Genomic DNA, 14,969 nt, shown 5'->3' with positions numbered 1-14,969 from the left:
CGGGGAGGACAGGACAGAGACTCAGAGGAAACAGGACAGAAACACAGAAAATGTCAAAAACAAACACTCAAAACCACGGATCATAACAGTACCAAAACCACGGATCATAACAATTAGAGCCAAAATATCCAACTTGTCTCAGCATGTTCTGACTCATGGAATGCATTTTTCAATCGTATTTATTTTAAATACCTCAAGAGACCTTGTTTGTTTACATCAGTAATCAACGATCCATGTTTAAATATGTTAATTTGAGACTTTCTGTTCATATATTTGATATTTCAGATTGTATAGCTTCTTTTAAAGAGTCAACTAGTTTTGGTCTTTAGGTTATTGATGTTACAGGTTTTCATTTTGTTCACTAATCTGTCATTTCCAGGTATCCTATCAGCTATTGGTTATTATGTTATCAGTTTAAAAAAAGTTATTGTGCTCCTCACAATAGTCGATGTTTTTCTGACAGACATAAGAATAAATCATATGATTTATATAATTTGACTGCAGGTGGGGTTTGTAACCATTTGCACTCAGAATAGAAAATTGTGGCTGGTAAACAGTTTATTTCCTCCCTGCCTGGGAGAATATAAGAGAGTACTGTGATGACCTCAGGTCTGGTTCTGGTTCCAAAGAGAATCTCTAAACAGCCAGCAGAGTGGGTCAGGAAGAGCAACGCAGCCTGTTTAGGCCTGTAGTCATAAGCAGAACCGGTGCATTTTGTGGTTGGTTCTGTTGCATGTTGTGAAAGTCCAAAGCCTCCCTTAACGCTCCATCTAAGAGGAGCTGCTTTGTTTTCCTCACATGAGGACCAAAGTCCCACCTGAGTAGGTAACTGTGGCGACGCCGCCTCACCTGGGGCCTTCAGGTAAGTCCTGCTGGTCCATCTCAGGCTCCTCGAGCGATTCAGGGTGTGATATTAATACTCACAACACGTATGTGTCAAATCTTCCACTGTAAAGCAGGTCTGAGGACAAACTGTATGAGTTTATGTGCTGAGGGTAGGCCTGCATATGGTGGCCAATTTTCTTAACTGATTCAGTTCAGTTTGTTCTTAAAGAATGAAAATTACTGAACTGTTACAAAATACTAACATACTTTATTTTATCTCTTCATCTTAAGCGAAATATGAAACGTAGTTTGGTTCAAGAACATGGTTGCTTGAAGCCGTCGTTTTCCACAGCAGGGTGCAGAGGAAAATCTTTCAACAAAAGTTGCAGTTGCCTCCGTTGCCTTAATTCCCTGGGAGAATCGGCCGATAATCTTAGTGAGTCCCAGAGTTTCTTCTGCTTTGCCCTGAAAGGTTGTTGTTGGGTGTTGACATTAGCATAGCGTGATACCGTTTCATGTGGTTTCTACAATAACTGACCTCTGCGAAGTAAATCTTTCAATTCACGTTGGATTTTCCAGCTGTTTGTCATTTCTTGTTTTAAATCCAAAATGGTTGCTGATGTCAGGTCTTAGTTGGGGTGACTTGCTCAGCGCAGCATCATTTCCTGTATGCACAAGCGGCAGCTAGGTCCTTCAACTTTAACCTGCTGTCACACAATCAGTCTCATGTCCTACAAATCAATATTGCTAAATTTAAATGTGATCAATCCAAAATTATGTCATTTTATGCCATATGAATAAAGCATGTTGTACAAATAAAACATATCTTGCAAACTGTTTGCATTCATACAAAACATCTCCAAAATCCCGGAGTGATAAGAACGTTGCTGATACCTTTGAGAGAGAAACAGGATCCATTACGATAATAAAACTAAATCCTCGTTTTCAGTGTTTGTAATAAATTTTCTGTGCTTTTTAAAAGAAATAAGTTTATCTAAAATAAAACCAAGATATTTATAATTACTGACAAACTCAATTTCTGCACATAAAGCAGTGGTGATAGAGGGATCTATGATAGTTTTCATGAGTGAGAGAAAACCATAGCTTTCATCTTATGCACATGCAAAACCAGCTCTAAGCGAAGGCGGAAGCTTTTTACCTCTGCTCCCTCCCTGCCCTGCTTTTGTCCTGTCTTTTTCTCTTTTTCTATATTTTTGGAGACTTTCTTTGCACATCCTCCAAATCTTCAAATTATGGATCTGGTCAACCGATCTCTCAATGCAATGAATCAAATTTTCTCGACGAGAAATCTGGGCACAGCAGAGCCTCTTGTCCTGCAGGGACACACCCGGCGGGATTCACCCTGGATTTATTCATGATAACAGGATTTCTGCTGTTTGGAGTTTGTGGATTCCTGGCTTATTGACAAATTTGTCATGGACTTGGCCGAACTAGCGAACACTCAGACTGTTGGTGTGGACAGAGACGAAGACTCTAAAACTCACCAACGGGATGGAATCGATCTTGGAGAAGTTGCTGGTTTCGGTTCAGTGGAACGACCAAACTAATTTGGATGATTGGGAACTGAGACGTATCGGAGAGACTTTAGGGAAGATTGAAATTTATAATCTACCCGACCTCAGACATTCTGTTTCTGAATTGGCTTTCCCCGTGTGGCCTTGGAAGGGCTGCATATTTCTAATCTCCTTGAAGATATGTAAACATAACGCTCCTTCCCACCTCACCCCCTGCTGTTAGCCATGCAGCTGGATAACAGGAGCGCTCCCAAGGACATTCCTGGATAAACAACACCTTTATCGGTCTTTTGCCGGGAGGCTGAGCAACGAGGTTTCATGGTCCTTTGACATCACTGCCTTCACTCGTGTCTTTGTTTTGCCCTTCGTTTTGTCTGAATGTTGCCATTTGCCCTAATGTGTCCTTTCCTGGTTTGTTATTTTGTTTGTATTTCCTTTTAATTCATATAAAGCACTTTGCCTTGTTGCTGAAAATGTGCTATAGAAATAAAATCACCTTACTTTATCTAAATGAGTTTGAACTACATTAATCTTGATTTAGCCCAAAACGAAAATGAGTTTGCCGCCTCTGCTGTAGATTCTCAGTAATCCTGGACATTGTTATCTTGAGACTTATGTGTGAAGGAAGCTGAATTTCTCTCATCTTGGAGACGTTTGGAGACATTTCCCCTCATGTTTGAAAGGCTCCTTCAGTTCTGAAATGTAGGTTTGAGTATCAGACTGAGATGTAATAAGGAATGATCACACTGATAGGGCAGTAAATGGCACCAAGTTAACTTTCAGATCATGAAACAAAATCTTGAAGTGAACCTGATTCAGCCAAAATGCACACTGGCTTGAAATACTGACATTTCATTTTATGACTGTGCTTAAAACTAAACATGAAGGAGGAAACGAATCTAGAAAAATACTGGAAGTTCGAGGTGTGGCAACACCAGGGGAAGAGGATTGGATTGACTCACAAAGTGAGACATTTTCAGAGCATCAGCAGAGTTGCACAGCAGACAAACCTTCTCAGCCACTGAATCAAATAGTGGTGAGTACACTCTAAAAAGTGTTTTTGGGCTGTAGTTCATCTTATGGACTTATTTACATTAATTTAACTTAATTCTTTTGCTTTTGCTATGACAACTTACTTTTTTGTGTTCATTCAACTCAAAACTTACAAATCTTTAACCTGAAGGAACTTTTCACTTTGACTTTACTTAAAACAATTGAGTTCAACGCCAGTTTTGTATCCTAAGTCTGACCAACTCAATTTATTATGATCATCCAACTCAATTTACTAAGTTCTTCCAACTCAATTTGCTAAGTTTTTATAACTTAATTCATAAGGGGGTTTAACATGACAAATTTAAGTCATTCTTACTCAAATCATTTATTTTGTTCTAATAAACATTTAAAATCTCTTTGATTTAATTCTACAGAAAGTCAACTCAAACTTTTAAGAAGTTCCAAACTAAATTTAAATAATCTTTTTACAGTGTCATCTAAATACACAAATCTTTTCCTTAAATAACCTTTTTCACTTTGACTTTACTTGAAATAATTCAGTTTGTGTCCCATGTCTGACACAATGACTCAAGCTTACAGGGACACATTCCCAGTAAGCGACCGTGGCTCTGTGGATAGAGCAGTCGCCTTGTAATCGGAAGGTTGACGGTTCGACTCCAGCTTCCTCCTGCTGTATGTTAATGTGTCCCCTGGGTACTTAATCTCAAGCTGCCAACCAATCTGAGCATTAAATACATGTGTTAATATGTGCTTTCAGTGGTCAAAAGTGTTATTTAAGTTTATTTACCATTTTTGAAGTAAACTAAATGATTTGAGTAAGACTGACTTAACAAATTGAGTTGGGTGATTATAATATATTGAATTGGTTAAACTTAATAAATTTAGTTGGATAAACTTAATTGAATTGCTTGTTACCTACAGAAGCAATTCAATTAAGTTGGTTCAACTTTTTTCTTTTTAGAGTGTACGAATCCTGACATTTACAGCGTTTCAGCGAGCTGCACTAGCACTGCAAGTTTCATGAAGCTTGATTAGATTATCTTGGTAGAAAGATTAGTCACTGAAATTCATAGTACATTTTGAATAATTCTTTTGTTTTTTATGGCAACTATAGATAATAAATGATCCATTCTTTATAGTGGCAGAAGGCCTGCACAGAGTAGCATGGAGCTATCTGCAGTGTTCAATCGATTAAAGGGCGAGGCTGGACAGCATGAAGCGAATGAGCAGCTATGCTTTCAAGTTTTGAGACTTTGCCGTGCAGGATTCACAAATGAAACGATGCGTTCAAGGCAAGAGTTTTTAAAATGACTTCCTGTCATTTTAAAAACTGATGACTTCCTGTTTGAGCTCGTCTTTTATTATCAAGGAAAAGAGGGAAGATAGGAAAACAAACTCCTCCTGCACACAGGCAGTTTCTAAGTTTTCTGGTTGATAAGAGGCTCCTGTGGAAACATAATTTAATGTCTGGGAAACTCAGTTAACTGTTTCACACGAGGAGAACAGGCAGATGGGGCCTCAGGTCAGTTTATGCACACAGAAGGAAGAGATCACTTTAAATAAGAATCACAACAATCTATAACAATATAATGTTGGGTTAATGATCTGAAGTACTAATAAATGTTTGATAAATGTAACAGCAAACAGTTGGTGTTGTGTTCTCGTGTGAACTCTGATCCATGATGGATTCTGATTCGCTCCCACAAAATCCCACTGCTTTTTCAGGGAATTTTTATTTTTCCTGGAAAAGAAGAACCTTCCCTTTAAATTAGCACATTTCAGTAGTGCAGCTTACAGAGTTAATATTTCTAGAGTCCAGAAACTTTAATGTAAATTCATGCCACTTGTAGCATAGTGTTCTTGGGTTTCTTGGCCAAGTCAGAAATTTGGTATTTCTATCTGGTAAAGCTCAGATATCTGATCTTTTGTTCTTACAACTCTAATTCTAAGATATCCCAGCTTTTCACCAGCCTTGAACACATCATCTGAGTTACGAATCCCAGGCAGGTAGATGGTCTCAAAAGTCAAAAGCACAGGCAAGTTGATCTGTGCAGTTTTATTGACTGGTCCATGGTAATTAGTGCACATGCATTTGCCCAACTGTGCAGTTTGAGACGTGTAAATTTGAGCGAATTTACACATTTGTGAATGTTGAGATACGCTTTTATGGATTGTACACATTTGTGAATTTTGTTGTACACTTTCAAATCTTATTGTGATCTTTGTGAATCTTTTTGAGACATATTTAGTTCTGTAGGAGACCCATTCCATACTAATGAAACACTGACTTTATTAGGAGCTGCAATGAAGAAAGAAGACGTCTTGAACACTTTGAAAGAATTAGGTCAGAAAGAGTTTGAGGAATTCAAGTGGTTTCTGGAGCAACCTGAGACTCTTCCTGAACTCCCAGCAATCAGTAAACAAGACCTGGAAGGAGCAAATATTCTGGGCGTTGTGGACTTGATTGTGCAGACTTACACACATGATCGATCCAGGGAGGTGATCTGCATGCTCTTAGAGAAAATAAAAAGAAATGACCTGCGGAACAAATGGTTAGAAGATTGGATGGGAGAGACGGAGGCTGAAGTTCAGGAGATGATCCAGGAGAGACGACTGAAGATCCAGGAGATCAGAGAGTCGGTGAAGATCAGTAGAGATGCTGCAGACAGAGAGAAAGCAGAAGGTGTTCAGGTCTTCACAGCTCTGATGGAGTCTGCTGAGAGAGGCCTGAAGGAGCTCCTCAAGGAGATCCAAGACAAACAGGAAGCTACAGAGAAACAGGCTGAAGACTTCATCAGAGATCTGGAGCAGGAGATCTCTGAGCTGAAGAAGAGGAGCTCTGAGGTGAAGCAGCTCTCACAGGATGAAGATCCCCTCCACCTCCTCCAAAGCTGCTCCTCCCTGAAAGATGCTCCACCCACCAAGACCTGGACAGAGGTCAGAGTTCATCCACTATCATCTGAGGAGACTATGGCGAAAGCTGTGGTTCTGTTTGAGCAGAATAAGAAGAAGATATTGGAGATGAAGAGGGTCCAGCGGTTTGCAGTGGATGTGACTCTGGATCCTGATACAGCTTACCCTTGGCTCATCCTGTCTGATGATGGGAAACGGGTGAAACATGGAGATGTGAGGAAGAAACTTCCAGACAATCCAGAGAGATTCTCTAAGTGTGTGAATGTTTTAGGACGACAGAGTTTCTCCTCAGGCAGATTTTACTTTGAGGTTCAGGTTAAAGGAAAGACTAAATGGGATTTAGGAGTGGCCAGAGAGTCCATCAAGAGGAAAGAATTTAAACCACTGAGTCCTCAGAAAGGTTACTGGATTGTTATATTGAGAAATGGAAATGAGTATTTAGCTCTAGCTGGACCTCCAGTCCGTCTCCATCTCCATCCTGGTCCTCAGAAGGTCGGGGTGTTTGTGGATTATGATCAGGGTCTGGTCTCCTTCTATGATGTAGATGCTGCAGCTCTGATCTACTCCTTTACTGGCTGCTGCTTCAAGGAGAAACTCTACCCGTACTTTGGTCCTGGTCTTAACGATGGAGGTAAAAACTCTGATCCTCTGATCATCTGTCCTGTTGGTCGTTGATCTGATGAAACTCCACGAGGATTGGTCCTGTGTCACTGTAGGTGAAGTGCTAGCTGGGAAACGGTCTTAGCTCACCTGAGGACATCATTAGCCCTCAGGTGGAAGTAAATGACTCAGTTCACATCTGGATTATTTACTGCAACTCCTTCTTCTGTTTCTGCACATGTTCAGCTTAATCTGAGTTATTATAAATACTGTTAGTTTATAAATCACTAAACGGTTTAGCACCACAATACATTAAAGATCTGCTGCTCTTGAAACAACCTTCCAGACCCGTCAGGTTCTGGTTCTGCTCTGCATCAGAACCAGAACCAAACGAGCATTCAGCTTCTATGCACCACAAATCTGTAACAAACTTCCAGAAAATGAGCAGACAGCCAAAACACAGACTTCCTTGTTTAGAATTGCTTTTGAAACATTATAAATTATACATTAATCAACATTCTGATTTGTAACGATAACGCCTGATAAAATGTAACGCTTCAATCGCTGACTGTGGTTCTATGAACTTGTATTTTTGTGTTTTTATGATGTAAAGCACCTTGAACTGCTTTGTGATGAAATGTGCTACACATGTACACTTGAACTTGAACCACTAAAATTTGACACTACTACATTTTTGTTTACATTTTGTGAAGAAGGAATTTGGACTTGTTTTCCTCTGAGGTATTCATGTTGTTTCCCTCAGTAGTTCTTGGTGCAGCGCCCCCAGTGGCGAGGAGGGGAACAGGTTTAGTTTGGATCATTTACTGTGCAGTTTGAAAGTGAATCACACCTGCTGAAAATGTAGCATACAGAGCTGTGGTGATCAATCAGCCACCAATCACAATCGGTTGATTTCCATCAGAAAGTGTATGATTGGTTGTTGTAACTGATCTCCTCTTTCCTTCACACTGAGAAAACACGCGGCGGTAAATCGTAAGCGATGAGGAACTTTAACGCTCTGAGTGGATGCATTTCACTTTGGATGAATGTTTCCTTTTTGGCTTGACATTTTTGATATCGGCAAGGTTGTAAGATTTATTTGACTCGTATAATTTAGGGTACTGATAACCTGACTGTTAAATATCATTTTCCTGATTGCAGGTTTTTCAGTTTTCCTTTTGACTGAATAGCTGCTGTAACGTCACTGCAAGTATTTTGCATGTTTATGTCTAAATCAGGTGAATTTATTACCAGATAACTTTTTAATTTTGCCAGACAACTTAGGAGCATTTATACTTAAAGTGAAAATTTAACAGCCAATTCAGGTAATCGGCAGTGATTGGCCCTCATGGGTGATCAGTATCGGAATCAGCAATAAAAAACCTGAATCCATAGCATCCATAGTAACAAAGGTTGGAATTTTGGTCCCTAAGCAAACCGAGTCTACCAGACTATGAGGAGTGAAAACACTCCCATTCGTGGACAGTAGTTAAAATATTAAATGTCTTTTGTTGAGCGTCCTCAGGACACTGAGGTGCAGCTCAACCAGTGGAACAGGAAGAATGTTTTTATCGTTAACAGTTAATGCCCAAGGCTTCAGCCTGCATTGCAGCTGTGCTAAAGTTCAGCTCACTCAAGGACACTAACACAGAGGTTCCCAAACTGTGGGGCGCGCCCCCTAGGGGGGGCACCGTGTCATTGCAGGGGGGCCCAGGAAGCCGTCTGGATGAAAAAAATAATAAATAACATGATCGCTGTATGCGCTGGGTTTTTACCTTAGAATGGCCAACTCTCTGTTATTCCTGTCAGTTTGATACAGTAGAGGCTTCCACACTTCCCATATCTGTGTCCTCTGTCACTTTTATCAGCAGTTAAAACTGTTTAATCCGTTGTTAACATGTTGTAACCTGTTTTTCCTATGGTGGCCGACAGGTGCAAATGCGCAGCAACAGAGAAAAGATGCGAACAAAAAAAAGACCCGCGCACAAATGAAATGCAGCAAACAAAAGGTGTTGAAAACGGAAGTGCTCCAGACCACTAGGGGGAGTCGAAGAAAATAGTCTTCATCTCTATGGGACCAGACGCAACATTCAGAGGAAGAAATTTGAAAGAAAGTAAAGGAGCTGTGTCTGAATTCAGCATTGACATAATATAAGGATAGACCATCATGCACCGCTCTCGCCTATTGTCGCTGACGAGATTTAGGTCGGCCATCTTGGAGCGGTCCACCACTCCACTCAGCGTTATGTGTTTAGCAGCACAATGACGTATCAGCGCATTTAATCCATCATAACACACTTTTTGTTAGTGGAAACCATATTCAAACATCTATCAAAGCAACATTTATAAACAATTGTATTTTTTAAGTATGTTTTTAATACATAGTTCATCATATTTAAATATGCTTAGTGGCTATAACAATAGAATAGGAATGGGATATTCTGATATCGATGTATGAAGAGCATATTACAAAGCACACAGCCGTTCATAATTTATTTAATACATTATTTAGTAATATCAATACATATTTTATATAACTATACAAACACTAATAAGTAAAGATTAATAATGGCACAAATAAATAATGACTAATATTGAATTATATATATATATATATATATATATATATAATACACACGAGTCCAAAATCCGGTGAGATTCATCCTGCAGTGAATCCGTCTCTCTTTATAGATTTCTCCCTCTTCTTCCTCACATCGTGTCTTTAGGAAACTTTCAAAACAAAAACGGAAGATTTAGGATGTATCTTACTTTGACAGAGTGAAAGAATATAAATAATAGTCTTTACCACCTGTGGTTCAGATTGAGGAGAAGATCAATGAGAAGATGAAGAAGATGATGGAGGCTGAGCTGAAGAGGGTCCAGCAGTTTGCAGTGGATGTGACTCTGGATCCTGATGCGGCTCATCCTAACCTCATCCTGTCTGATGATGGGAAACAGGTGGAACTTGGAGATGTGAGGAAGAATCTCCCAGACAATCCAGAGAGATTTTCTCTGTGTTTTAGGACGACAGAGTTTCTCTTCAGGCAGATTTTACTTTGAGGTTCAGGTTAAAGGAAAGACTGAATGGACTTTAGGAGTGGCCAGAGAGTCTGTAGACAGGAAGGGAACCATCAACCTGAGTCCTAATAACGGTTTCTGGACTATTTGGTTGAGAAATGGAAATGAGTATTTAGCTCTAGCTGGACCTCCAGTCCGTCTCCATCTCCATCCTGGTCCTCAGAAGGTCGGGGTGTTTGTGGATTATGATCAGGGTCTGGTCTCCTTCTATGATGTAGATGCTGCAGCTCTGATCTACTCCTTTACTGGCTGCTGCTTCAAGGAGAAACTCTACCCGTACTTCGGTCCTGGCCTTAACGATGGAGGTAAAAACTCTGCTCCTCTGATCATCTGTCCTGTTGGTCGTTGATCTGATGAAATGATGAAGAATAAATTTGCATGACTGTGGTTGAAGTCCTGCTGGTGGAGAAATGAGCTTGGAAACGTCCTCAGCAGGAAGTCAGCAGTTCAGTTGACAGCTGGATTATTTGCTGCAGTTACTTCTTTTCAGCTTTGGATCAGATAGATAGAGCACAGCCCACATAAAGAGGCCTTCGTCCTCAACATGGTCGTCACAGGTTCGAGTCCCAGCCTGAGGACCTTTGGCCGCCGCATGTCTTCCCCTCTTTCATTACCAACTTTCCTGTGTGGCTCTGGAGAAAACAAAAAACCATAAAACCTTCCTTTTGCGTTTACAGAAATAAAAATGTAAAACTGTGCTGCCTTTATTTGAGATTATCTAAAATGTTGTTTAATTAAGGAGAAAGGCAGGAAGGGAATCAGAACCGGTTCCCGTAACATGTGGCGTATTGTACACACATGGCTCCAACCACACAGCATGAACCGATTTGTGCAAATGTAGTGTTTGATCATGTTGCTTAGCTTGTCTCTTGGGGCAGAAAGTTTTCTGGTCACACGTCAGAACAGGTCCTCAGTAGGTCATATAAATCCAACACAAACACGTCATGAAACGCTCCTGGTTCTGGAGGGAAGTAAAAATGGCTCCTCCTCTTCATCTCTTCAGTGACTTAAATTACAGACTGATGTTTAGTCTTCCTTCAGATCTGAAACACTTGGAAAAATAGTTTCTAATCAAGCGTGTGAGCATCTGAACAGTAATCGGCTTGGAGAGTTTGACTCAGGCTTTAGAGTTCATCATGGCACCGGGAAGTTCCTGATGACAGGCAGCAAAGTCCTAAAGTCAGGAAGACGTCCTGACACCTTTTAAGGCACCAAATATTTTTCAGTATTAAAAACAGTTCTGATCTTTCCAGGCTTTTTATTTTTATAGTATCTGTATTCGAATGCACCGATTTATCAGTGCCAATTTCCTTAATTTTGGGAGATTGGTGATTGGCTGATTTTTACATATGAAACCGATTTGATCCACCGATTTGATCCACCGATCTCATCTAGCTTGGCAAATGTGTAAAAATAAACCCACTGTCCTCTTTGCTCTCCGGTGAGAATGGTTTATCAGAAGTTAACTGTAAATTAACTATTGCCAACTCAACAACTTTCTTGTTATATTGAGCAACATTTCATGCAAAAAAAAAATTGGTATTGGCTAAAATTGGAATCGGTAGGTTAAGCTTTTTAAAAAATTGGTAAACTGCAATCGGTGGACCCCTAATCTGCATCAAGTCTTGAAGAAACTGGAAAATAACCCTTCAAAGATTTTCTTTGACTTTTAGTTTTATTAGATCTCGTCATATCAGCAGCATTTCTCAGAGCTGCAGACTCAAAACTAGGACTCTATATTGAAGCTACCCTTCCTGCTGCCCACTCCTCAAGATGACCTTCACTCGGTGCAAGGCTCCAAGTCGCAGCACTTTGTTGTCGTCTAGCAGACCCTGTGTTTTATTTTACCTAGTGATCATCTATTAAGTGCATAATAAGTAAATACAAAGTGAAAAGTTACATTTTCCATTTTACACACAAGAAATTTGGGTCTGAAATGGGAGATATTTTTCTAACGTGGCCCTACCAGAGCTGCAGCCGTCACTTCAGACGCCACTGAGACGATGAAACCCTTGGCTGAGTTTTACCACAGACGTTTGGATGTGAAGTGGAGCCCCGTTAGCTTAGCCTTGTGGCACAATGGATAGACAAAAACTTTGAACTTAAAGAGGACAGCAGATTGGAGGGAATTATTTGTGTTTGTTGTATTTTGCTATGATGTCCAGCAGAGGGCGCCATCAGTTTAAGTCTTCATAGGATGAGACTACTTCTCTTGATGATGACATCTGCCAGGAGGTCAAAGTTCATGGTTCTTCTGTAGCTAAAAGTAAAACCACTGTGTTATGCTGTACGCTGCACACATCACAGATCATTTCTGCAACAGAAATTAATTTTTTAATTTGTTTTTTTTATGGGATGAATTCATTTGTTCATTAATCTAGATGGGTGTTCACTGATCTGTGGTCTGATCTGAGTTTATTATAATAAATCCACATTTGAACTGGTGGTTCAGTAATGTTTGGACTTCCTCTGGATAAATCACTGACAGTCGAGGAGCTCAACGTGTTTTAGGAGCTTTTACCAGAAAAATATCAAACATCTGGGCAAAATATTAATTTATTGATATGTTAATTTTTTATTCTTAAACAAAGTGAATATTTATTAAGGTTATTCTTAACATTTCATTCATGTTCAGCTTTGAAAACAGTGCATAACGTTTTCTGGTGTTTGGCTCCCTCTGCTGGTTCAGGTGCGTAGCTGCAGTTTGTATAACAGGTTTATATGAATTAATGTGAATTAATTAACCATCAGCCATTAATGATCTCTGGCAATAACAAGTCATGATCTAAAGAAGAGGAGCCATCGGTTGGGTTTTCTACATGTATTATGATGTAAAACATAAAAACACAATGTTGTTCCGAACCTCCCCAGTTACGTAACGCCTTCACCCAGACTGGTTGGTGACCTCTGACCTCCAGCACACATGGAGGAATGAACAGAGGATGACATAAGAAGTGTTAATCCTCCTTATCCTGCGCTGACGGATCACAATCAGCCTGGAAATCCTCGGCACGCAGCTGCTGCTCCCTCAGCCTCATTGTTCCAGAACCAGCTTCTCTAAAGCGGACCTCCAGAACCCGAGCCTTCAGGTGAACTCTTTCAGGTTCTGGAAGGACCCAGAAACATTGTGCTGCTGAAGCTGCAGCAGGGCGGAATGACAGAGGATCCGATTGTTTCACAGAAACTGGAACCTCTGTTGGGAGGTCGGACCCGTCACACTCTGGTACCGCTCTGGTACCGCTGCGCTTCACATGCTGCATTGTTAACCCACTGGAGCAGAAACAGCTGATCGTATGTTCAGACTGCTGCTCCATCTGAGACCCAGTTCTGTCCAGAACCGCTGATCCGGATCCCTCTGTAGTCCATTCAACCGGATCGGATCGTAGTTCTCCGGGTCAGATTGGACCGGATTGTTAAAACTGATACAGTGACAATGTGAACCAGAACCATTCCTGCAGCTTCTCCAGCTCAACGAGCCCAATGTCCTCCAGAACCAGCAGAACCAAAGCTGCAGCTGGAGACCCGTTTCTGTCAGCTTGAATCAACTTTATCCATAAAAACTTTCCGTACAGAACCGACCCGCTGGACTCTGAGTCACTTCACCTCAAAATGAGCGACAAAAACAGCATGGCTGAAACGGTGACCGGGCCGGGTTCTGGTTCTGCCTGTGAAAACGGAGCTTTTCCTGTGTACTGTCGCCACATGCTTGGTCCGGAGGAGGGAGGCTGCAGTCGGCTGTTCGCACACCTTTAACAAGCTGAACAAAACTTCATGAACACGACTTCAGCAGCAGGTTTTACTGAAGAGGATTTCAAACATCTGTCGGGAATTACAGCTTTATAGATAATAAAAGTCAAATAAATAAATATAAAAACTATGAGGCTGGTTCCACAGGAATCAAAGACTTGTCATGTTTTTGAGCTGTGGGAGGAAGCTGGAGTACCCAGGAAGAGACGCAGGGATCAAACCCAGAACCTTCTCACTGAAGGCAGCATCTTTACCCACAGCAGCTTCATCCCAGTTAACAACCACAGGCTGAGCTTTTCACACAGCCGCCAAACAGGAAATCAAGAAAAACTACAAATTCCACAAATAAATACTGAAATATCAACAAACATGGAGGAAACCTTCCTGTTCGGCTCGTCTTCACGACTGGAAACTTCAGAGTTTCTTTCCTGAACCAACTTCATGAAAATCTGCAACAATCAGAACATTTAGATATTGTGGTCCGACCCGTTTGGACCGGAACCATTCGACATGACGGTCATCCGGTGTGTTGAGCTGAAGCTGTAACCTGCATGCTCCGGGGCTGCAGGCCTGCCTGTAACCATGGCGACGGCCAGCGAGGCGATGCAGACGTGATGCTGGAGCCAGAGCTGGGCGCCTGTCCGTTTATCCCGGCCCGTGTGTGTTTCTGGTTCCGGCTGCCAAGAACCAGATTTGAGCTGTAGATTAATGATGAGCATGTTGTCCCGATCCGATGAAATCTGACATGAGCAGTAATCACATCCAGCCGGGCCAGAACCGCAGCAGAGGGGCGGATAAACCCGAGCTGCTCAGAGCGAGCTGCAGCAGAACCGGCCCGGTTCTGCTGCAGCTGAGCTTCAGGTCCATTTAATATTCAGGCAGCTGCATCATGACTGCAGGAGGAGCTTCAGAGTTCTGACCCGGTTCTGATCAGCTGGTTCTGATGAACTGAGCAGGAAATGGTCCTTTCATCTCTGCTCATCTGAGTCTTAATAACAGATTTTTATTTCTCCACCTGTTCATAAATACAGTTTTAAATCCAAATTTCTCAACTTGAATTTTATTTCCTCTGATTTAAACTGAACTGATTGATTTATTTTTCAGGAAAAACAGGAAGGATTTTCTCCTCCTCTCACATAAAGTCCTGGTCAAATCACCTGAAGTTTCGTTTTTGTGTCTAACGAGTCTAAAATGGATCAACACTTTTCTCAGCACCGGTTTGTGTTGACTTGTAAACAGAAACATGAACGAGTGAAG

At 41.1% G+C, this 14,969-nt stretch overlaps 1 pseudogene across 1 annotated transcript; it reads left to right on the top strand.

The window, feature by feature from the left end:
- The first annotated feature begins 3,315 nt into the window (after positions 1–3,315).
- Positions 3,316–10,523, top strand: LOC106921408 (uncharacterized; annotated as a pseudogene). The gene is made up of 3 exons (XR_015765794.1): positions 3,316–3,396; positions 5,671–6,950; positions 9,729–10,523. The product of XR_015765794.1 is annotated as an uncharacterized LOC106921408 (transcript).
- The last annotated feature ends 4,446 nt before the right edge of the window (positions 10,524–14,969 follow it).

Source organism: Poecilia mexicana, unplaced genomic scaffold (genome assembly GCF_051168715.1).
Source record: "Poecilia mexicana isolate PSO_F unplaced genomic scaffold, ASM5116871v1 scaffold_17, whole genome shotgun sequence".
NCBI lineage: Eukaryota > Metazoa > Chordata > Actinopteri > Cyprinodontiformes > Poeciliidae > Poecilia > Poecilia mexicana.
This window is presented reverse-complemented; position numbering and strand designations above follow the sequence as displayed.